Source organism: Camellia sinensis, chromosome 9 (assembly GCF_055761805.1).
Source record: "Camellia sinensis isolate YWXY chromosome 9, ASM5576180v1, whole genome shotgun sequence".
Lineage (NCBI taxonomy): Eukaryota > Viridiplantae > Streptophyta > Magnoliopsida > Ericales > Theaceae > Camellia > Camellia sinensis.
The window spans coordinates 172,279,157-172,304,866 of record NC_138969.1 but is presented as its reverse complement, the minus strand read 5'-3'; the positions used below and the strand labels follow the sequence as shown (position 1 = coordinate 172,304,866).

At 41.6% G+C, this 25,710-nt stretch overlaps 1 pseudogene across 1 annotated transcript in view; it reads left to right on the top strand.

The window, feature by feature from the left end:
- Nucleotides 1-747: 747 nt before the first annotated feature.
- The window catches only part of LOC114308197 (alpha-farnesene synthase-like), a 38,738-nt pseudogene continuing 13,775 nt past the window's right edge, over nucleotides 748-25,710 (top strand). The window contains exons 1-3 of the transcript XR_014341314.1: nucleotides 748-1,110; nucleotides 3,137-3,353; nucleotides 3,737-3,881. The product of XR_014341314.1 is annotated as an alpha-farnesene synthase-like (transcript). The remainder of the gene's footprint in view (nucleotides 1,111-3,136; nucleotides 3,354-3,736; nucleotides 3,882-25,710) is intronic.

The window sequence follows — 25,710 nt, the reverse complement described above, 5'->3', positions numbered from 1 at the left end:
TACTAATAATTATATTTTAGTCGCTAAAAAAATTCATTCCTGTCGAAAAACCTCCACTTTTGGCGATTAAACTGAAATTTAGTCGCCAAAACCTCTACTTTGGGCGACTAAACTGCATTTTAGTCGGCAATTCTTGACTTTTAGCTACTAAATTTTTTTTAGTAGCCAAAAGGCTTCACTTTTGACTACGAAATTGATTTCTGTCGGTAAAACACGTATAATCGGCGACCAAACTATTTTTTAGTCGCCAAAACCTATACTTTTGGCTACTAAATGTTTTTAGTCGCCAAAAACCTTCTCTTTGGCTACTAAAATTTTTTTAAGTCGTTAAAACCCCTATATTCGGCGACTAAATTGACTTTTAGTCGCTAAAACCCCTACATTTGGCTGCTAAATTGTTTTAGTCGCCAATTCTGCTACTTTCAGCTACGAAAAATCCATTTTTAGTCGCGAAATCTGCTTTTTCTTGTAGTGATAACTACCCTTCTCCCAACTAACCATTATCACCTACCATCATTGTTGCCACCATTATTACTATCACCACCACCACCACCACTACCACTCTGCTACCCCTACCACCACCAATAATACAATTATTATCACATTAGTTTTAAGGTCGCAACCAAATAGAAAAACACATTTCTACAATATTTTTTGCCAAAACAAAGTAACTTTATGTGCTAAGCAATTTTTTACTCTCCTATACCTAAAGTGCATATCTTTTAATTAAGATATATTTAGAGGCTTCACCAGCAAGATGGGTACATTCATCAAAACCACAAACTCTGATACTAAAGCAATGCTTGAGCTTCTTGAAGCCTCACATCTAGCATTAGAGGGTGAAAACATACTGATTGAAGCTAAAGCATTCTCTACTGGGATTCTGAAGAATATCACCAATTCAAAAAATGTAGAGAACAAAGTTACCAAACAATTGAGCCATGCTTTGGAGCTTCCATTGCAGTGGAGAGTACAGTGATATGATGTCAAGAGTCACATCCATGAGCTTGAAAACAATGACAACACAAACTCAGTTTTGCTCAAGTTAGCAAAGCTTAACTTCAACATGGTTCAAGCCACGCATCAAAATGATCTCAAGGAGATATCAAGGTAATGACAAAAATATGTATGATGATGTCTCCTGAGATGTGACTGTGTCCATTCAAAGAGATTTTGTCATTTTTTTTTATCAATTTTTATTTTTATTTTTTTTAAAATCATATAATTATTAGGCTCCTGTTATTAATTAGACACATCCGAATGAAATTTTCCAAAGACACCAAAAGGAAAACATAAAGAGAGTAGAGAGAGGGTGTGGACACACTTTTTTAATACATTTTGTTTTTCTATGTTTAACGGACGCACCGTGGACTACAATTTCACTTAATAAACACTTATGAGAAATGGGAAGGCGTTCGACGCACCATTTATATATATATATTTTTTATCGGCGAAAGTGAGTTATTAATTGTTAAATTAGTATTTACGAGAATTAATTTCTCTATTTTTTGCAAAGTATTAAGTGCTTGCCTCTTAAATTCAAATTTCTCTATTTTTTACAAAGTATTAAGTACTTGCCTCTTAAATTCAAAACCCCATAAGAAAAGTTAAACCCATGACCTCTCCCTCGAAACTAAGTCCTTAGAAAATCATTGTAACCAACTAGGTTCGACACACCCCTTATATGGTATATGATATGTATGACATGTATTTTTGTTATGTATTTTTTTTATATATGTCATATTGTTGTGAGAAATGTTATTAATTTTTTGGTTGAGCTATGAAATTTTTTAGTTCATAAATAAAATTACATATTTTTATGGTAGTGTTAAGCATTATTATGATAAGTAACACATTTTGTGATTCAAAAAAAATCGATTAAAAAATAGGTAACATCAATACAAAAATGCCTGACATTATCATAAAATATTAATTTTATTTTTGAACCACAAATTGATGTAACTCTGTCATGAAATTACATAACATTTGTTACAAAAATACGTAATATATCCCATAAAAATATATACACTATAGCATATAAGAGTTTTAGAAATCAAATTTCTTGGTCCCTATAAGTGAAAATTTTGTTGCAAAAGACATTTAGGAATCAATTTCTATCGGCGTGAGAATAGTCGCTAAAAGGTCATCCCCAAAAACAAAAAATAAGGCTTTTAGCTACAAAATTTTGAAAAGGTTACTAATAAATACACTTTTAGGGACAAAATAATTTGGACTAAAAACTATTTATTTTTTAAGATAAAAAATTTGGTCCCAAAAAGATAATATTTCATCACTAATACCCAATTTTCATTGTTAAAAATATAATAACGACACTTTTTATAATGAAAATATTTGATCCATAAAAAATAACTTCATGTCTAAATTTTAGTTTGAGCAAACATATATCCACTAAATTAACAGCATTTAAATCGTAAAAATAGGCTTTAATTTTCTCGCTTTTTACTTTTTCACACATACTTTAACACAATTTTGACCGATCCATTGAAAATGTTCTAATCGTAAAAATGTTCTGAGAGAATGGGCGGGCATGAGCTAGCAGAGGCGGCTCAAAATAGTTTGAAACCTAGAGAGACAATATAAAATAAAATATTAATATTTTTTAAAATTGCTGTAAATTTTTATTTAATGTTTTTTTTTGTTTTGTTTTGGTTTTTTTCAGATTTGGAGACACAAAATTAATAATTTAATTTTTATAATAATTTTTTCTAACATATCATATTTAATTCATTGTATAACTGATACACTTACTCTTGTGAAATATTTGATCTTAGGTAGATTTTTTTTTTTAATTTTGATTTTTTTTTTCTTTATGTAGAAATAACAATTACATGCATTGCTAACAATATTTTGTAAGTAATGCATGCATTTGAAAACAAATTTAATACTTTCATATAAGCAATGCATGCTAAAAAAAAAAAATTTATGATAAATAAAATATTAATTTTTTCCCAATAAAAAAAATAGAGCATTTTTCTCTAACTTTAAAATATCTTTTAAAATTTAATATTAATTTTGTTTCTCATTTGTAAATTTTTTTTTTTGTGTTTTATTTATGTATTATTAGGATTTTTTGAGTAAATTATAACCAAACATCTTATTATTTTGTGTGATTCAGGTGGTGGAAGAATCTGTGTCCAGTAGAAAACTTGAGTTTTACAAGGAATCGACTGGTCGAAAGTTATTTGTGGGCAGTGGGAGTTGCATTTGAGCCTCAACACAAGTTTTAGAAAATGGCTAACAAAAGCCCTAAATTTCGTCATAATAATAGATGATATTTATGATATTTATGGATCATTGGAAGAACTAGAGTGTTTCACCAATTCAGTTGAGAGGTTAGTCTTCACAAATATTCACCAAAGAGTAATTCTACATAATCAAAAAAAGGCAGGAAATCTTTTGTCTTAAATCCCTATGTCATTCTATCTCAGAATACTAATAGTAATTAAATTATGTCTTGAGATTTCAGTATTTCAAAATTCTTACATGATTTAATAGTTGTGAATTTTTTGGAACAAGAGGTCACAAAGGTCTGGGAACAGAAGATCTGTGGCCTTCAAAAAAGTATTTAGCTAGAAAATCATCGTGTACACGTTATATAGTGTTTTTTGGATGCTTATCTCGATACTTCTTTTTTGAAATTTTAAAATTACTCATAAAAGAACCATAGGCTACTTTTAATTGATGTTTAAGATTCTAATCAAAATCTTGATATGAGGTGGGATGACAAGGAAATTCAACAACTTGTAGAGTGCATGAAGATTTGCTTTCAAGCGCTCTACAACACTACTAATGAAGTTGCTCATGAAATTCAAAAAGAAAAGGGTTGGAAGAACTCAATATTACCTTATCTACACAAAGTGGTACTTTCATTTCTTCTTCTAATATTCATTCACTCGACATGATTTATGTTGCATTTGTTTCAACAGAAAATGTTTTCTTAAAAATGACAAAAAATGTTTTAATGTTTTCATATTTTTTGGTATTTAGAATGACAAAAAGCAAAAGACATTCAATAGAAAACAAGCTTCTTTATTTGAATTTTTTCCCCCCATATTCAATGGAAAATAAGCTTACTTAGGTGAAAAACATTTGGTGTAAGTCTTTCTAAGGTATGCTACCATCATTGATACCCTATGACTCATGTAGCCACCTTCACTACCTCTGCCACTACCACTATCCCACCCCCGTTACCTCTTCTTTTTTTTTTTTTTTTTGATTGGCAAAGAAGATCTTTATTGATGAAAGCATGCAAGAAGCTACAAAACATCAAGCTCCAAGCTCCAATTGGTGAGAAACCAACAAAGAAACAAGAAGAAAATCAAAACAGATCAGCAACCAACTCCGCAGATCAAACCATACTAGTCGTTACAAAATAGAATCAGACCATACTAGTCCAAACATAGCAGACCAACATTCAGCAGCCAACATCCAGCAGAACTTGAGCCTAAATCAGAGAGCAGACCAACAGATCAGGCCAACCCAGAAACCAATAGATCAGACCAACTCAGAAACCAACATCCAGCAACTGAAGACATGAGACTAAGCCAGAGAGCAGACCAACGGATCATATTCAGAACAGAACTGAAGCCTTCCAAACCCATCTGAATTCATAACAAAACATCTGACTCAACTCCTCTGCCTATCAACTGATCCCTACCAAATCCAGCTCAAAATAGATTCAAGAACATTAACACAGTACAACAGAACATCAGAAGACAACAAAACCAGAATTTGTACAGCAATTAACACACAGCCTTCCAAATCTGTCAAGGTAGAATAGAGCAGCAAAGCACAGAGCAGAACAACACAACAAACACAACTCCACCACTGCCAGCCAATCCACAAGTGATCACCTGGCACATAATCCAACCTTCTAGCATAGAATCCTCCTAACATGCTACAAATTTGACACCAGCTCCTGAACTAAGTAGAAACTATCCCTTGACTCAGCCTTAAACCATAAGATGACTCTTGTCTTAATCAGTTCCAACAACTCCCCCATCAAAGGTTGTTTCCCATTAAACACACACTCATTCCTCATCTTCCAAACAGACCATAGAGTGGCCAATGGGATGACCTTCCAGATTATGCCTTCAACTTTTCTCCATTTAAACCCTCTCCACCAATCTAGTAAACCTACAACACTTTGAGGTGAAACCCATTGCATCCCCCACCACTGTAGTAGATTTGACCATACTTGCCAAACAACAGGACATAATAGCATAACATGGTTCAAAGATTCTAAATCCTCATTACAAAAAACACAATCAGACCTGGTATTTTGATCAAGCAGCCCTAAGCTTTGTAGATATGCTCTTGATTTGATTCTACCTTTCCAAACAAGCCAGCAAAAAAATTTAACCTTTGGTGGTGACACGTTTTTCCAAATAAGCTCAGTGGCTGGTAAAACCTACCCAGAAGTAAGTTTATTGTAAGCAGCAGCAGTGCTGAACAACCCATTTGAAGAGGCCTTCCAAACCAAGGCATCAGCTTTCTCAGTCAAGCATGGGGTATTGCTATTTAACTTATCCATGAGTCTTACAACTTCAAGTTCCTCCCAAGCCCTCAATCTCCTCCTAAACTTCAGGTCCCACCTTGCTGTGATTCTTTTTCTTTCGACTAGATGAGATAGAGGAACCTCTTTCTCCAACGACAGCTCAAATAGCCTTGGATATTCCTCCTTGAAACACTTTTCACCCATCCAATGGTCTTCCCAAAATCTGATTCTAGTTCCATTCCCCACTTGAATTTCACAGTTTGCCACATAGAAACTGTAGAGCTGAGTGTTACTAACAGCCGTATTGAGAATATCACCCCAAATTTTCGAACTCTGCTGACCATCCTCAGTGAATGGAAGCCATTTTCCACTAGCACTACCATATTTGCTAATTAAGATAGACTTCCACAATGACCTATCTTCACAACCATATCTCCACCACCATTTAGCTAACAAACAGTCGTTTACCATTCTTAACTTCCTAATGCCCAAACCCCCAATGTCTTTGCTCTTTGAAACCTCCTCCCATTTGACCAAATGCAACTTCTTTTTTACCGTTGAGCCACCCCACAAGAATCTGGCCTGGATCCTGTCAAGTAGTCTTACTACACTCTCAGGCATTTTAAAAATTGAAAGATAAAAGATGGGTAGGGATGGCAACACTGCTTTAACAAGTGTTAATCTGCCTCCAAATGATAAAAGCTTCCTTTTCCAAGAAGCCAATTTAGCCTTGAATTTGTTAATTACAGGCAACCAAGTACTTCTCCTCCTTGGACTTGCACCCAATGGCAACCCAAGATACATAAATGGTAGTTTTTTACACAAACAATTCAGTTGTTTCGCATAAACTTCCCCAACATCCTCATTGACCCCAACCCCGCACACATGACGTTTATGAAAGTTAATCTTCAGCCCTGATATCACTTCAAAGCACCTCAAAATCCTTTTTATATTTTGAATCTCAAGCTCATCTGCTTCACAAAAAACTATTGTATCATCCGCAAATTAAAGGTGGGTAACATTGATTTCCCTATGTCCAATTGCAACTCCTTTTATGAAACCCAAAGATCTAGCTCTTTGGAAGAGCATATTCAGGCCTTCCACCAAAATGTTAAAAAGAAAAGGCGACAAGGGGTCCCCTTGTCTAAGACCCTTCTCTGGACTACACTCTGCCGTAGGAGAACCATTAACAAGAATTGAAACCCTTGTTGAGGATAAGCACTCTTGCATCCATCTAGTCCACTTATCTTGGAAGCCAAACTTAGACATGAAATCCAACAGACAGCCCCAATTAACGGTGTCATAAGCTTTTTCGAAATCCAATTTAAGAATTATCCCCTTCTTCTTTCTTTTCTTCCACCAATCAATTATCTCAGATTATAGGTGAAGCTTAATATGCCTTCATAGGTGGTAGGAACATTTTGGATGGAGTGTTGATATCAAATCTATTACAATCACTGTCATATTGTTTTTCAAAATATATTTTTTGTAAAAAAATGTGTACAAACTTTGAATTACTTTGAAAAACGTTTTTCACCACCACCACCATCATGGGTAGCTTAAGCTCAAAGCAAGTGAATCATTTGCGTTAAGCCTCATTGCTCTTCAAGGGGAACAACGGGGTGTGCTATGCTATAAGGCACAATATGGTGCTGTAAGGGCCCATGGGCCTTGTTCCAAGCCCATGTCGTTAATCCGAACAAATCATATTATAGAATTCTTTGGGTAGATAATTTCTAATAAAAAAATTAAATTAATTGAATGGTTGTAAACTCAAAACAAAACCACATTTGTTTTCAAAAAAATAAATAGTTAAAATAATTTTGATAATTTATTTTAAAACAGTTAACACTTGATCATGGGGTTACACATGCTTGATTACCTTGATTTTATTGTGTGGATAATATGTGTGGGGGTATATTTTCTGAGTGCCAACACGTGGCCAAGGTGACACTGACGTGTCAGCCGAGGTGCCACGTGTCCTGGTTGTGACACCGAGATGATCTCGGATAGGCCGAGGTTATCTCCGAAGATATCAGAATTCGGGATAAGCGGATAAGGGACAAGAGTCCTAGAATCAGGAAGGACTTTAGTCTGGATAAGGATAAAGCTCTAGGGAAGTGTATCTTTATCTATTAAAGAGACCAGGATAAGCACAAAGCTAAAGTCCAATGAAGTAAGGCTTCTATTGGGACTAGGATTGAGTTAACTATAAAAGAAAGGCACCCTCATGGGTCTAAGGTACACAATTTATATTATGAACTGTGAGTTAAGCACTTGATTTATCTTTGAGAGATAATTGACTTGATCGTCGAAGTGCCCCCGGATGGACGAACCACCGCCGGAATCTCTTCTTTCTGTTGCAGGTCAGTCAGGTGCCATCTATTCTGCTAGTGCTCTCCAGCTGAATACTGAGTTTGGCAGTGTGATCGGAAATTCACTCACACAATTTGGCGCCGTCTGTGGGAAAGAAAGAAGAATAGATGGCCAGCGACGGACAGAAGGATAAGATTGAGGGCGAAATCCTTGTTGGGAACGGTAAACATGTTGACCCAAACGTGGAGGAAGATAGTTGTAACGAAGAGACTGAGAACCAGAATCACGGTAAGAAAGACATCGGCCAGGAGGGCAACGTACCATAGAAGTCGAACCGAAGCGAGTATTACAATGAGAACGACCTCCAGGTATGGAAGGATAGATACCTGCGAAGGGATGAAGAGGTAAAAGAGATGGCAAACAAATTGGCTGACCTACAATCGGTCGTCAATTTTATGATGCAAAACAATGTCATGCAGCCACCGTTCCTGCTACAGGACTCATCGGTTCCAGCGGCCAAGGCATAGAAGGGAGGGCAGAAAACAATCCCTATAGCCCCCCAGCACACCAGGAGCGAAAGACACTCTCATCGGCCTTCAAGGGAGGTCGAGCGAGGAGAGTCGAGGAAGGAAGAATCTCAAAGGACACATCGCACCAAGAAGGCAGACCCCAAAGAACATCGACATATTCAAAGGTAGGCACTGTACTTTGACACAACTCATGAAGAAAGGTCGAAAAGGGCTCACAACGAAGCTGAAAGTAGTGCACCAAAAAGATTGAAATCAGGAGATAGCCGAGCTCCTGGGCAGACAAAGGAAGACTTAAGAGATTACCTCAAGAGGAAGCAACAAGATGCCGAGGTAACTTCCCCTATTAAGCCGAGAACACTCGGCAGAGTTGGACAAATTTGAGGCCCCAAAAAGATTCAGTATGTCAAGGTTCCAGATATACAACGGAAAGTAGGACCCCAACTTTCACGTCGGGTTATACCTAAACTCGATGGCACTATACACTGGGAACGAGCTGTTGCTCTGCAAGGTGTTCCCTTCATTCTTCGGGGAGATTACATGGGATTGGTTTCACAAATTGCCAAAGGGAAGTGTGAAGACCTGGGAAGGTCTGGCCGAGATGTTCGTGGCCAGGTTCGTGACAAACAAACTACAACCATTAAGGGTAGATGCTTTGATGGCTCTGAGAATCAGCAAGGATAAAGGCCTTAGGGCCTACGCAAAAAGGTACTATGAGGTGTTCAACCGAATACCCGAGTGCAACCAACAGGTGGCGGTCGTATCTTTCAAGAACGGCCTAAAAGATGACTGTCCGCTACGAAAATCTTTGGCAAAGACATTGCCAAAAAGCATGGAAGAGCTCATGGCCAGAATTGAGAAGTATGCCAGAGCCAAGGAAGACACGTCAGGAGCCAAGGAGACAAAGCAAGAGAAAGGAAACGGCTCGCCGAAGCGAGGCCGAGGTAACAATGGATCCAGCAAGCAAGAGATAGGACTGAGGGCGGCACAGACAGTAACAACTGTGTTCAGAATCCCGATTCACAAAGTCCTGGATAAAATTCGAACTCAGCCTTACTTTAGAGCACCAGCAAGGGTACCAAGAGAATTTATGGGAAGAAGCCTTGGTAAGCATTGTCCTTACCATAACAAAGATGAGCATATGGCTCAGGGTTGCAGAGCCCTAAAGGTACACCTGAAAGACTTGGTAAGGCAAGGCCATTTGAGGGACCTTGTAGATAAGGCCAGGACAAGGGAAGAGCAGGCAAGACTGCCTTAGGCACCAGTAGCTCCGCCTCCCCCAGCACAACAACCACAGGCAGGAGGACCTCAGGTAATTAATGTAATTCACTCGAAGGTTAACGAAAACGAAATAATGGGGGAGACCCAGAAGGTAAAACACTTGCAGCACATGTATCAAGTCAGGGAAAAACGACATCGGTCCGAGGAGCACCAAGGACCAACAGTGTCCTTTACTGAAGTCGACCTTGAGATGGTCTAACATCCCCATAACGATGCCTTGGTAGTATCCCTCCAGGTTGGGGAGTGCCAAGTGAAGCGCATCCTAATCGACCAAGGCAGCTCTTGTGACATCATGTATGTCAGGTGTTACAAGGAGCTTGGCCTTCACCTAGATGATATGGAGCAATGCAATGGCCTAATGGTCGGGTTCAATGGAATGTCGACGTGGCCACTGAGAGCAACAAGCTTGGAGGTGTAGGCTGGCACCAGGAAGATAAAGACAGAGTTCACCATAATCGATACACCCTCCCCTTACAATGCTATCCTGGGAAGGCTGTGGTTACATGCAATAAGGGCTGTTCCCTCAACATTGCATCAACTTTTGTGATTCCCAGCAGAGCATGGGATAGAGCAGGTCAGAGGAGATCAGCTACAGGCAAAGAATTGTTCCATGGCAGCAATGAAATCTACCTGCAGCATATGAGAACCAGAGAGGGCGAAAATTGAAGACGAGGACGTGGAGGTCCTAGAGGACGTCGGGAAGGAGCCAGCCGAGAAGAGTAAAGAAGCACTGAAGAAAATCCTCGTCCAAGAGGGGGATGAAGAACGCTTCTTCCTTCTCGGCTCGGGCTTAGCTGAAGAAGAGAAAAAAGAGTTGGAGGCTTTCTTGAGACCAAACATTGAGGTGTTTACCTGGACGCCTTACGAAATGCCTGGCATTGACCCCGAGGTCACTTGCCATAAACTGAACGTCGACATGACAGCCAAACCTGTAATCCAACGAGCAAGAAGACCGACATTAATGCACGTCGAGGTAGTGGAAGAGGAAGTAGACAGACTTCTGGAGGCCAGGGCCATTTGAGAGGTAGATTACCCGACATGGCTATCGAACACAGTGGTGGTAAAGAAAAAGAATGGTAAATGGAGGGTCTGCGTGGACTTCACCAGCCTAAACAAGGCCTGTCCCAAAGACAGTTTTTCTTTACCCAAGATTGACCAACTAGTAGATGCCACTTTAGGGCATGGAAGAATGCGCTTCCTAGATGCCTACAAGGGGTACCATTAGATAGCCATGTACCCCCCAGATGAGGAGAAGACTGTGTTTATCACCCCAAAAGGGCTATACTGTTACAGAGTGATGCCTTTTGGGTTGAAAAACGCAGGAGCAACCTACCAAAGGTTGGTAACCAAGATGTTCAGACACTTGATTGGCCGAATAGTTGAAGTTTACATCGATGATATGGTCGTGAAAACCAAGGAACCTGCAAGTCATCTGGCCGACCTAAAAGCAGTTTTTGATATCCTTAAAACATATCGACTCCGACTCAATGCATCGAAGTGTGCATTTGGAGTTGGATCTGGTAAGTTCTTGGGGTACCTGGTGACCAGAAGGGGCATTGAGGCCAGCCCAGATCAGATCAAGGCCATCCTAGAGTTGAAGAGCCCGACGTCGGCAAAACAGGTGCAAATGCTGACTGGAAGGGCTGCAGCCCTGAATAGGTTCATAAGCAAAAACTCAGACAAGTGTAAACCTTTCTTCAACTTAGTGAAGAAAGCTACAGACTTCTTATGGACCGAGGAGTGCGAAGCCTCCTTGGCCGACTTGAAGAAGTATCTGACCACAGCTCCAGTTCTTTCAAATCCAGAACTTAGAAAGGAGTTGTTCCTGTACTTGGCAGTTTCAGAACATGCGGTAAGTGCAATGGTAATCCGGAAAGAAAAAGGAGAACAAAGGGCTGTTTACTATGTAAGCAAAACCCTGGCTGATGCAAAAACTAGGTATTTACCCCTGGAGAAGTTGGCACTGGCTTTAGTAATGGCTTCAAAGAAGTTGAATCATTGCTTTTAAGCCCATAAAATTGTGGTGCTAACTGAACACCCTTTGAAGTCCCTATTGCAATAAGGGAATCTAACAGGAAGAATAGCCAGATGGGCAGTGGCCTTGGGCCAGTATGACCTGGAGTTCAGACCCAGAACAGCAATCAAAGGCCAAGTTTTGGCTGACTTCGTAGCCGAGTTCACGCTAGAATCCATCGAACATCGGGCTCCGTTGAGCCAAGGTGAACAATGTCAAAGCAAGCAAGGAGAAGCCCAGCCGAGGGCAACGGAACAAAAGCAGAAAAAAAAACTCAAACCCTGCAGCATTTACATCGGTGACTCCTTTCGACTGTTTGTCGATGAGAGTTCAAACCGACAAGGAGCGGGGGGCAGGAGTAGTACTGGTATCCCCTGATGGATAGATATTGGAACAGTCCATTCATTTGAGGTTCAAAGCCTCAAACAATGAAGCAGAGTATGAAGCACTAATTACATGACTCAAACTGACAGCAGTAGTAGAAGCAGATGAGGTGATAGTCTTCTACGACTCTCAGCTTATAGTCAACCAGACAACGGGCGAGTTTGTGGCCTGAGATGATAGGATGTTGGCCTACGCAAAGGAGGTCAGCCGCTTGGTGGCCTTGTTTCAGAATTGTCGACTGCATCAGGTTAGCCGAGATGATAACAGTCACGCTGATGCACTAGCCAACCTGGCTAGTGCAATACAACCTGGAAAAGCAAGGATGATAATGGTCGACTACTTATTGTGCCCGAGCATTGAACCACTGATGACAGAGCGTGAAGCAATGTGTGTGGACATGGGACCAAGCTGGATGGATGCAATAATAGCATTCCTGAAAGAAGAAAAACTGCCAGATGATCACAAAGAACCACACAAGATTAGATTGAAGTCACCAAGATTCAGTCTTACAGCAGAGGAACATCTCTACAGAAGATCCTTCACTGGACCCCTTTTGAGATGTGTACATCCTTCACAAGTTGAAGATTTTTTATATGAAATACATTAAGGAATATGTGGAAGCCACGCAGGAGGCAGATCACTTGCCCACAGGGCCATTACCCAAGGGTATTAGTGGCCCTACATGCAGAAAGATGCAGAAGCCTATGTCAAGAAATGTGAAAAGTGCCAAAGGTTTGCACCACTGATACACCAATCAGCAGCAGACCTGAACCCAGTCTCCAGTCCTTGGCCGTTTGCCCAATGGGGCATGGATCTTGTTGGAAAACTGCCCCAAGCAACTGGGCAAAGAAAGTACTTGCTAGTAGCAATGGATTACATCACCAAATGGATAGAAGCTGAACCCCTTGCCAAGATCCAAGACGTGGACATGAAGAATTTCATATGGAAAAACCTCATCACCAGATTTGGGATTCCAAGAGCAATAATTTCCGGCAATGGAACACAATTTGACAATAAGCTAATCAATAGCTTCTGTGCAAAATTCAAGATCAAAAATTACTTTTCAACCCCAAGATTTTCTCAAAGCAATGGACAAGTAGAAGTATTCAACAAAGTTATCTTGGATGGAATAAAGAAGAGGCTGCAGGCAGCAAAAGGAAAATGGGTGGATGAGTTACCCAGCGTACTCTGGGCATATCGGACTACGCCGAGAAGATCAATGGGGGAATCCCCCTTTGCCATGGCTTATGGCACAGAAGCAGTCATTCCTCTGGAAGTCGGCATCCCAGGAATCAGAGCCCAGGGAGTAAAAAATGGGACCAATGACGTATTATTAGCCTGAGATCTGGATCTACTAGAAGAAAGAAGGGAGAGAGCTGCAATTCAACTGGCAGCTTACAAGCAGCAGCTTGCCGGGGCCTATAATAAGAAGGTCAACACAAGGGAGTTTCAAATCGGTGACCTCGTCTTGAGAAAGGTCGTCAGCAACAAGAAAGATCCCAGAGAAGGCAAGCTTGGCCCAAATTGGGAGGGACCCTATAGAATCATCTCAGCGTTGGGCAATGGGGCATATCGGCTTGAAGATTTTAAGGGCAAAGAGTTGCCAAGACCCTGTAATACTTGCAATTTGAAATTTTTTTATCATTAGATTTTTGTATTTTTTGTCGTTTGCCGAAGTAATAAATAAAGTTTTTTCTTGATTTTTCTACACTTATGATTATACTTGATGAGGTTTCTGGAATACACGCATAATGAGAACCCAAGTGAACTTAAGTTCACATTAGGGGGCAAAGAGTTGGAAAATAGTTCCTGGAAAGAAAGAATATACAAGTTAAAATTAGTTTTAACACTTGTTGAAATTTGTGAAAAATTTACAGGTTGAAGTTAAACTAAGGTTATGTCTAACACTTATTAAAATTTGGAAAAAATTTACAAGTTGAAGTTTGACCGAGATCATGACTAACACTTGTTGAAATTTGAGAAAAATTTACAAGTTGAAGTTACACCGAGATCATGACTAACACTTGTTGAAATTTGAGAAAAATTTACAAGTTGAAGTTAGACCGAGATCATGTTTAACACTTGTTGAAATTTGTGAAAAATTTGCAAGTTGAAGTTAAACTAAGGTTATTGTAGACACCCCATTTTTGACCGCCTTTAAGACTTGGACGCGACTGATGGTTTTGGAAGTTGTGCAGTGCAAAGGGTCGATTTCTTCGGCAAAATGAGAGTCAAATCTCAACTTCATACCCCTTTTTGGACCAAAACAATCTTGATCAAAATATTTTAGACCTTAAAACCCTCTTTTTCAAAACGTTTTTGAAATAAAGTTTTTACGATGTTCTGTGGCTCGCATTTTGTCAAATGTTGCGCTTTTCGGTAAACCGAGCAAGGACAAAGTGGAAATGAACGAAAGAGAGATGAAATCTTTGAAAAATCTTTCAAAATACCTTGTCTAGGGGTTTGGAGTTGAAGAAAAGAGGAGAAGAGAAAGCAAAACTAGTTTGGGAGAAGTTCGGCATTAATACGGATAGGACCAAATCTGCGCGGCTTCACCGAAACGGGCATAACTCTTTGCACAAGAGGAATTTTAATGTGAGGTTGGCGCCATTGGAAAGCTAACTTCTGGGGCTTTAATATAGCCACATGGAACACCAGAAATCAGATGGCCGACCAGATTTTTTGGTCAAAAGTGGTTCAGCATGAATCCGGGAAGGAGAGAAAACATTTGCACGGCTTCACTGAAACGGGCATAACACTTTGTACAGGAGGAATTAAGATATAAGGCCACCACCATTGGAACGCTTACTTCCGGGGCTTCATTTGTCACTTGAGAATATCCTAAGGACAAGTCCGGGTGGGGGAGATATGGTTGGTTGAAGTCCGTTTGGACTGAATCTGCGCGGCTTCACCAAAACTGGCATAACTGTTTGCACAGGAGGAATTTTAATGCAAGGTTTGCGGCATTGGAAAGCTAACTTCAAGGGTTTCATGGACGACTAGCTTTGGGGCTTGAACCTTTTGACCCCTGGTCGGCCGACCAGGGGGAGTGGCCCGGCCACTTGAACTGGCCGGCCTGCTTCTTGCTTTTTGCCCTCTCTGAATACTTTACAGCTATGCCAGCTGGGGGGCATTTGGTGCATCCTCCATACACGTGTATGAAGGATCTTTGAAGCTTCCAAGAGAAGCTTTGACCTCTCTTCTCTATAAGAGAGGCCCTCCTCGTCATATCAAAGGGTTAGACATTTTTGCTTAAGGCTTATAACCTCCCTCCTCCATTGTCGCTATTCCAAGCTCCAAAACCCTAATTTTCTTGGCCCATTTGCACTACAACCCTTAGCACCACACCTCCATCATCCATTCCAGACCTTAGAAGTCATTTGCAGAGGTTGAAAGCTCACCAACTTGGTTCAAAAGCTGCTGGAGGTCGGCTCTTCAAGGGTAAGTATCTATTTCTCTTAAACTTGCATTTTTTTGCTTCATTACTTAGCTTCACTTGCAAGTATTTCTAGGCTTTTTCATAAACTATAAAGTGTCATATTTTGAGCTCCTCTTCAACTTTGTTTAAGGGCACTTTGTTGTTTGAGGTCATCTACTGCCCCTTACCCTCTATCTCTCTTTTAGGGCTATTTTTGCATCATACTTTAGCCTTACTTGTGAACATTTTTGAGATTTGTTATAAACTGGAAAAAGATTTTTTTTGACCTCCTCTTTAAGATTTCTTGAGGTCACTTTTCTGTTTGGAGTCATCTCCTTCCTTGCATGCTTCATTCCTTCATATTTAGGGCTATGCATTAGAGCATTTGCATTGGACTTGTTTTGGCCTCTTAGCCACTGAAATCCAAGGGATTTTTAGTGGCTTTGATGAGATTTTGAGCTTTGAAATCATAGAGGGGTGACCCTCTCACCCCTCATTTTCTTTACTAGCATCATTGGCTTTCCAAAGGGGCTCTATTTTGCATGCATTGAAGTCACTTTTTGGGCCCAATTTTTTGGGTTTTAAGGTCTTCCTTAGGTCTGTCTGGGGCCCTTTTGATCATATTTTATGTCTATAGTGCATGTGCAGAACAATTCCATTCAAGGCCTTTTGAGGGGGCCTTTCATCTTATGCTTCCTTGACTGATTTCAGGGCCAATTTTGTGAGTTTTATGGCTTTCATAACCTGTTTCCAGAGTTGGTTTGGTCATGCTAAGTGTCTATCTTGTATGTGCTTAACAACCCCTTGAATGGCCTTCCAAAGAAGCCCCTCATTTTTGCATGCATTGGCTGCATTTCAGTGATTATTTGGTCATATTTTGGCATGTTTTATTCACTGTTTTTGTCTGGTTTGATGAGTTCTCATTTGCTTCATATACGTGCCATGTAAACCATACTTGCTAGCCGAATTTGCATGCCATTTTAGTCCATCATGTCAGCACTTTTTGACCATGCTCAAAACTAGAAATGTGCATATTTTGGGACTTCCTTGGCTCTGTCTTTTGACTTCATGATCAAATAATGCTTGCTTTGTATACTTGTGGTTCAATGCATGTGCCTAGTATTGAGTTTCGGGGCTTATTCCAAGCATTGGGTGGCATATTTCCATGTTTTGGGATCATTTAGCATCATGTTTTAGTGCTGGAAATTACATGTTCATAGGCCATCTTTCATCCCTTGCCATGCTTTGGTAGAGTGGCATTTGATGCCATAGGTTCGGTCCTCGGTACGCGTGCATGTGTGCACGCATTTCGGTTGTCTCATTTTCATCTAATGGCCATTGATGTGAGTGTGGCTGAGGTCCACTCATGATTGGTGTAAGTCCATTATCCATTGTGTATGCCTTTCAATTCATAGCATTGCGTATGCTAGGTTGCGTGTTACAGCTTTGTGTATGCCATGTTACATCGAGCATTGTGTATGCCATTTCATAGCATTGCGTATGCTAGGTTGTATGTTAGTCGCATTGTGTATGCTATCTCATTTGCATTGTGTTTGGGATAGGAGTTAGCCTGAGCACGGGAAACGAGGGACGTTTCGTACTCCGAGTGACGGAACGTGTCTCAATTTCCCGTCACCGACACTCCAGATTACCCATGATGGAGTTTAGGTTTTGTTGTGTTTTTCATGTGCATTCATCTCATATTGAGTCGTGCAATTCAGCTCCTTGGCCATTATGCAGCGATATGTGTGATTGGTGGCACGAGGATCGATGACTACACTCCCTGAAGAGTAGTCATACATACATATGTGAAATACTTTGCCATGCCCCTTTGTTGCTCTCTGTTGCAGTAAATCAGAAATCAGCAGCCTTCTGGAGCGTTGCGCAATCTTTCGAAAACAATTGCAAACAGAGGCAAACCAGGGCAACGCAATGGATTTCCACGCCAGGCAACTCAAGCATGCATCTCCCATCATTCAGAACGGAGCTGAGGCAGTCCATAGGCTTGCATGCTAATTTACTCGCTTTCCTAGATTAATTTGTTAATTAATTAGGGTTTTGTAATATTTAATTATTCATTTCGGACTGTACTATTTATTCGGACTGTATTATTCTTTCGGACCCTCCGAGTGAGGGCATAATTGTAATAAGTGTGCGTGAGTGTGATGTATGTCTTCCAACCCCACGTCTTTCTCCCTTTTATTTACCAGCTTATGATGATTAGATTAGGACATGTTTCAATTAGCATACAGTATGATAGCATGTTTGCATCCATTCATCTGCCTTGCATGCACCGGGCTCGGCGCATCATACTAACTGCATTTGTATTTCAAATTCCAAATTGAATATGTGCTAGCTGTAGTATCATCATATGCCATGTTTAGAATAGTCGAGCCTATCTTAGTTGGATTTTGCATGTGTTGCATTAGGCATTTCCGCATAGTTAGGATCATGCATTGATTTCTAACATAGTTTCTATTTTGGCTTGGAGTACTAGGTAAGCTTTTATGCTTTAGCATCTTTGCATGTGTGTGAGTGTCTGCCATGATAGCATGCTTACCATGAGGCTATGTGTTTATATGATATATCTGCCTGAATGCCTGTGGGTGAAGGTTGGGTTATCCGAATTGGAACAATTCATTAAATGCGAGTTTTAAGCCCACTAGATAGTGGCAAATCATCTTGTTTTCTAAACCCACCTGAGGGTGGCAAATCCACGTCTTAGCCTACGTACGAGTAGCACCATCAAACCATTTTCAAATAAACAAACATGAAACGTTTTGTTCCAATTCAGGCGATTCAGTCTATACTTGTATGTTGTGCGCATCACATAGTAAATCTAGGCTAATAACCGGAATAAGAACGCATAATGTTTTCAAAACTAGATATCATGGTTAGTAGAGGCCGATCTTTGATCGAGCGAGCGGGGGTGCTCATGAAGTGACCTTCCCCAATCGTACCCAAGTTCCCGAGCCGAGGCAACTTTGGTGATGACGGACGCGTGGCCTTAGGCAACGAGTCAGGGTTTCCTAAATTTCTCAAAATAAAATATTTAGGTGGCGACTCTGTATCTGGTAAAGCAGTCCATGTTTGGCACTTCTTTCAAAAAATCCATTTTCAAAAACGATTTGCCGGATTTGGACTCTTTGATGATTTCATCGGTCTTGCATTGCACTCTGCGAGATTAGATACAGGATCGTGACATTGAGTCCTGAACTGTAGTGAACCCAATGAACAAAACGGAGGGGAATTTCCTCTCGGGACGTTCGGGGACGTCCACAGTTTCTGGCGACTCTGCTGGGGAATTTAGAGAGCTTGACTCGAACTTATGATATCTTGTTTTAATTACACTTATGTGTTTCTTTGCATTGCATTTGCATTGGTGCGCCTAGGACACCGTGTTTTCCGTATGCTATTCCTGAACGGTTTGCCGGAGGCTCGCTTTGCAAAGCGTGCCATAAGGCTGACCGGTTACGGGCTCTGCCAGTATGGGAACACAAACCCTGGTTTTACCGAGGTACCCTTTTGACCATTCGACCTAATGCATATTCGGAATCCATAGTGACCATTCCAAGCTAGGACAGGTTGCTTACCCGATAGGCTGTTTGAAACCGCTGTGTGCGTAGTGAAACCCTAGCTCCTGACAAAATAGGACAGGGAAACCCTACCCCAACATAGGGGTGTTTTGGCTCTTACTTACTTGCTATGTGCTGTCAGAGTGTGTCTCTACAGGTTGTGTGTATCAGTTTGCAAGTCTGAGTATCAGGCCTGCGGGCATCAGTATTTTGGGGCAATCAGTTTTACCTGAGGGAATCGGTTTACAGGAAGAATTTTGGGCAGAATTCAGTAGAGAGCACAGTCATTCAGCTTTGCTTATATCTGTTTCGGTGAAATCAGGCTGAGATGCTATCTGTTTTCTCTTTTGCTAGGTAGTCTGGGAACCATAGCTTCAGAAGGCTCCGATATCCCTCGGATACATTGGACTAGTGCTGATAGACTTTGTTAGGTCAGAAATTCAATTTAAGGGCAACCAGTGTTCTTTCTCTGAGGCAAGGCAAAGAAAGGCCAGTCGGGGCTCACCGGTTCATTTGATCCGTCAGTCGCCAGCCACATCACCTTTGTTCGAACTCAGCAGACTATGATGGCACAGGGTTCGGAAGAATTTGTGGCCGTGATAGCAGCGTTAAATCAGGGAACTGCCATGCAGGCCGAGACCAGTATTGAAACGCAGCGCCCATCTAGGGCATCTGCCTCACATCCAGCTTTGGGACCCCAGCCGAACTTTGACCCACTTCCGCCAGCTGAAGATTTGCAGGGTCCAGATCCTCGAGAAGGGTTGGGTCAAGCTCGAGTTTTTAGACCCCTGGTGCAGCCTAATGAGAGGCTTTATCCCCTTGATGTTAATGAGCTCGATCTGATCGCAGTGAAAATTACAAATCTTGAGAAGCAATTCAAAAAGGTACATGGCCTTAACTCCATTCCCGACATTGAGGATGGGTACACCGAGGTTGCCGTACGGCTCCCAGACAGATTCAAAATGCCACATATTGACCGTTTCGACGGGTCTGGAGATCATATGGTACATATCCGACTTTTCTTGGATATCTTGAAGCCGATGGGTCTGACTAAGCCACATAAATTCTTTCTGTATCGAAGAACCCTGTCGGGTGTAGCAGCCACTTAGTATGCCAAATTAGAGGAAACAGTGAAGCAAAACTGGGAAGAACTAGCTGAGGCCTTTGTCGATCAGTATTCCTACAATACCCAAGTTGAAATGACCATCCAAGAGCTTGAAGCAACTCGCCAGAACCTAACAGAGCCTTTTGTGGAATTCGTTGCGAGATGGAGAGCAAAGGCAGCACAAATGACAGATCGTCGCCCTTCTGAGAGGGATCAAGTGCAGATGATGGTGCGAAACCTCGAGCATGATATGTTGCAAAAGTTGATAGTTGCTCCGCTATTCACTTTCAAAAGTTTGCATGAACTGGGGGTTCAGATCGAGAATGCGTTCAATAGTGGGATCATTCCCAGAACAAGTGAAGCGACAAGGAGGGTGATTTCAGGGAGTGCCAATGCTGGTAGTAGCGCTATTCCCAAACCCGCAGAAATCAATACAATCGCCACAGCCAACCCTTTTGCCAATCCAAGCCTGCAAACCGCTGGCCCAGCCCGAGCTCAGGGCAGAACTTTCACCCCTCTCTATATGAGCCTGACTAACGCACTAAAAGTCTTGATGGAAAGAGGGTATCTCAAACCCCTCGATCCTCAACCTCTGCCTGACCCAATCCCAGCTAGACATAACCCCTCCAAGTACTGTGTGTACCATCAGCAGCGCGGTCATGGCACCGACCGTTGCTACCGCCTTCGTCACGAGGTCCAAAATCTCATCGACAACCGGACAATAGCTCCACCTTTAGACCCCAATGACCAAGTACCTCATCCACATCTCAATCTAATCCATACACTGGCCGTCCCTTACGACCCCAGCATATATATCACCCCAGTCCATCTACCCAAGCCTGAGGTGTTTATCCCAGAAAGCATGGACTTATGCATGATGGGTGCATCTGAACCCCAATCATCTCAAACTTGTGAGCCCACCATTTCTGAGTTGATGAGAACAATCGAAGATCTTCAGAGAACTGTGGCAGACTTAGCCTTTGGAATTTTGGCTCCATCATCGACCACATCACAGGCTAGAAGTTTCAATCCAAAAGGCTCCTTAATCTTGGAGCAAGCTGCAACTGAAAAGGGCCAACCTGAAGCCATCTCAGATCTGGGTGTTGGCGTGTCGACAACAACTGGGCTCCGCTCGGATATAGCGACCCGATCCTTTGATAAAGTGGAGGCCAGTGGTAAGAACAAGGTAGGGGTAGACATTGATCCCCATGAACACCTCATGTGGGCTGTTGAGGCTTTGAAAGCCGAAGGACTAAACAAACAACAAGTGATTGCAGTTGTTGCAAAGGCTGTGGATAACACTTTCGCTACTCAAGTTGGGGGCAGTCTGAATCAAAGGGAAAATCGGGAGAAGGGCCGTCATACCAGAGACGATCCTATTAGCTCTAATCCTCCACTCAAAAGAGATCAGCAAGCCAGGCCAGCACCTGCCAATCTTTTTTCTGGTGCGCCCAGCAAAAATCCACAAACCTTGAAGTACCAACCCCGAGGTCGAAGGGTCTTCCATGCCCTCTATATGCCTTTGTCCAAAACTCTCCAAATCTTTGTTGGACAAGGCCATCGCAAACCCCTTGAGCCTCGGCCTCTCCCGAACCCACTTCCGGCTACACATGATGTTACCCAATACTGCGCGTACCATCAGCAAACTGGCCATACTACCGACAACTGCTTTCGTCTTCGCCACGAAGTACAGGATCTGTTTGATAATGGGGTTGTCCTCCCGCCAAGCTCTGCAAAGTCTATCAGCACTGGATCGGTGAACTTGGGGGATAATGTGAGTATGTGATGGGGGGATGAACCAGCTGCGGGTGGCGCTCGATTAACTCCAGACATGGGAATGGCATGCACTGTTCTGAGCAATATGCAAATACCAATTTTTGTGCTTTCTAACTTGGGTATTGAGTCAGTCTTGTTGTTTTGTATAGAGTCAGTCTTTTTGTTTTGGGTCTGTCTTGTTGTATCGAGTCAGCCTTGTTTTGTTGGAGTCGGGTGATTTCGGGGGTGTTACCTCGGACATCACTTGCTTGTTTTGTGTTTGTCTTTTCGTTTTCTTTTGAGTCTGTTTCTGCCTTGGAGCCAGTTGTGCCAACAGATTCTGATTAAAATAGCAGTGATTTTCGCACTCTTGTGTTTGCTTCTGCCGTGTGCTAGTTGTGCCGGGATTTGAATGAAACGGCAGTGCATTCCACCTGCTCTCTTGTGCCTTGAAATTATTGCATTGACCTAAGTTTTTCAAAACTTTTTTTGAACACTACGGTGAAAACGAAGAGGAAGGAATTCCTCGGGTTTTGCAAAAATTTGATCAATTGAGGGAACGAGAGGGATGCTAAGCCCTTAATGAATGAAATCATGCTTGTTAGTATGAGTACTGGGAAGGATCCTGGCTTGATCCAAATTGGTTCTACACTGTCTTCAGCGCGAGCGACTGGTCGCTTTCTTAAAAGATTTCAAAAAAATGTTTTGCGTCGTCCTGCGAGGACCTGTGTGGAATCGCTCTTGAGATTGTGCAGGCTAGGATCGGTCTCAGCCTCGAGACTCGACCCCTTGCTTTCGAACCTCGAACTTAGATTCAGAATGTTCAATGGTCAACCACGATGTGAGGCCTGTGTGGCCAGATTTGAAGCAGCCCGCGAACTAGGGGCAAGAAAAGTCAGACCAAGAAGCTTGTGAAGCTAGATCAGGAGAACCCTCGACCTAGGGGCAGAAAAATGTCGGATGTGCTCGAAGAGTCAAAAAATTGGGATGTTTCTCAAGTTAACAAAAATCGACAAGAATGCCAAATCCCAGAAGGGAGGAAAGAAGAAAATATCGCTGAAGGATAACCGAGTTCCTATCCACAACAATAGGGGCAAATTCACATCCCAGATGGACGTCTACATCATCAGCGAACAGCGGCCACTCTCCTGGATACGGATGGCTTCGAAACCCTAAAACCATTTGGCATGGACTTGTTGCACTTTTACCCTTTAGGAGGCTCGCTAGGCCGAAAACCCGGAAGGGCGACCCAGACAAAAGTTAGAGCAAGAGAAAAATACAAAAAAAAAGAGAAAAAATGTAAAAGAAAAGAGAAGAGAAAAGATGAAAAGATTTGAAAAAGAAAAGGAACAAAAAAGATGAAAAAAAAAAGAAGAAGAAAAGAAATGAAAAGAAGAAAAACATAGCTCGCAAGGTTGAAAACCCGGAAAGGCGGCCTTGGCAAAAATTAGAGCGCAAAAGGAGAGGTTAATACACGAGCGTACCTTAGCCCGAACTACGTAAGGCTTGATTCCCATCTTTGGGATACGTAGGCAACTTCATTCTGAAGTCCAGCCGCAAAACACTTCAAATTTGACTATGTCCATGTGATGGTTCTGATCATCTTCTGTATCTGAGAGTCTGGTTGTGTTCGTCGCTCTAAGGACTGACTACAATGCGTTGCGGTGCCATTCAAACAAGGGGCAACTTTCTGTTGCCATACAATGTGTTGCGGTGTTATTCAAACAAGGGACAACTTTCTGTTGCCATGCAGTGTCCTTCAGATGAGCAGCAGTTTGCCATTGTTATGGATTTGAGGTTGTGCATCTCAAGAGTAGGTTTCGTGCTTGTTGAGTAGTGACCATTTGCAAAAACAGTTTTTGAAAATTTTTACTGAGGTTGACTAATTTTCTTGAAAATTATTCCATCTTTTTCTAAAATTGGACCTTTTTCTTGGATCCAAAAAAGGAAAATTTTCAGTGCTCATAACCTGACTTGCATGATTTCAAATCAAAAATCGAACAAGAATGTTAATCTAACCCTCATTTTGGTTAAAATTGTTTTAGCAGAAGCCAAAAACAAAAAATGGTCAAAATGATGAACTAGGGGCACAGTTGAGTCAGGTGTTCTGTCTTTTCCTCCATTGTCAACATACTTGCCAGAAAGGGCACTCTACTTGCCGGAAAGGGCACTGTATTTGCCAGAAATGGCACAACTGAAGCTAACACAAAGGGCAGAAAGCTCTCACATCCTCCATGCAACGAGGTATCAAGCCAAGTGCGAAGCACGAACTGAATGGGGCAAGATATTCCACTCCCTCATCTGGACAGATCTAATCATGCCCAAATTCCCCAACAAAGCATCGTCAACCGATGTCAGCTGCAGATTTGCTACATACCCAGTTGTAGCGCAATTCCTCTGTGGGAGGAATTCACTAGCTATGCGCAGAAGAAAGAGAATCTTGCAAAATGCTAGAGGCAAGAGCCCGCAACTTCTTGTTTATCAATCAACCACCCAGGGGAGGAATGAAAAAAATGTGAGATTAAAGAATAGAGAGATGTGCGCTGAAAGAAAAAGTGAGGAAAAGGATTTTGTGAGAAAAGCCAAGCCTGAGGGCCGAGTGATGTGAGAATCACAAATAAGAAAGGGTGGAAAACAATACCCGGAGAAACTGGCTCCTCGTGCACCGAGAGGTCTCTTGCCTTTGTAACACAACTGAGTGTTGTGTTTGTGCGTTTGTATTTGTCTCGATTTTTGTTTTGAATCGTTTGAGTGTCAACAGATGTGTTTAGGTCATTTTACCTTGTTTTTCCTTTGTTGAGTTGTGTTTAGGTTGTTCTACCTTTGTTTTCCATTGTTGAGTCATTTTGGTTGTGGTCAGTTATAGGCTCAATACCCGGTTGAGAACCCTTTTCTCATTTCAATTTCAAAAATCGTTTTGTGCTCTGAGTGCCGTGTCGTTCTCCACATTTGTGCAAAACCGGATTGGTTCTTTCATAAAGCCGCAGGGTTCAACCCAGGTCATGTCAGAATAGTAAAACAAGGATCTATCTGAAGCTATTTAGGTTCCGGACTGCAAAGCAAAAGAAAAGATTGAAAATTTGGAGCATCTTAGCATGTTTCAACTTTAGCAAAATCAGAGACTACATTCCAGGTGCACCTTCTCAGGCCTCGCCGTTTCTCTAGAGTATGAGTGTATCTCGACCCCAAGTGTAAGCCTGCTTCAAGTCAGAATGGCAGTCCAAGCAGCACTCGAGGGTTTCACGTGCAGATGTTATCTCTCGCCAATATGAACAAGGGGTGCCCTTTTTGAGCTGAGTGTGTTGCGAAGTCCTCTAAGAGGCAAATCAGAGGCACCAAAGTACATATTTGATGCTCCTCTATTGCATAGAATGTGCACTTTCATATACACTTCTATTACATGCGTGCCGCGCATCGTTATGATTCATGCATAGAATATGCTTGCTTTCGATTCTCCATAGAATATGCTTTCAATATTGCATAGAATATGCTCCTGTTTCTTGCATAGAAAATGCTCGTATCTTTTGCATAGAAAATGCACTCTTCCATACTTGCACAGAAAATGCACCTCATTTGCATAGAACATGCATTTTACCGTACTGTCTTGTGCATTTCAAATCACTCGCGCTGTTTAGCGTATCGCACTGTTTAGTGCATTTCAAATCACTCGCGCTGTTTAGCGTATCGCACTGTCTTATGCATTTCAAATCACTCGCGCTGTTTAGCGTATCGCACTGTTTAGTGCATTTCAAATCACTCGCACTGTTTAGCGTATCGCACTGTTTTGTGCATTTCAAATCACTCGCGCTGTTTAGCG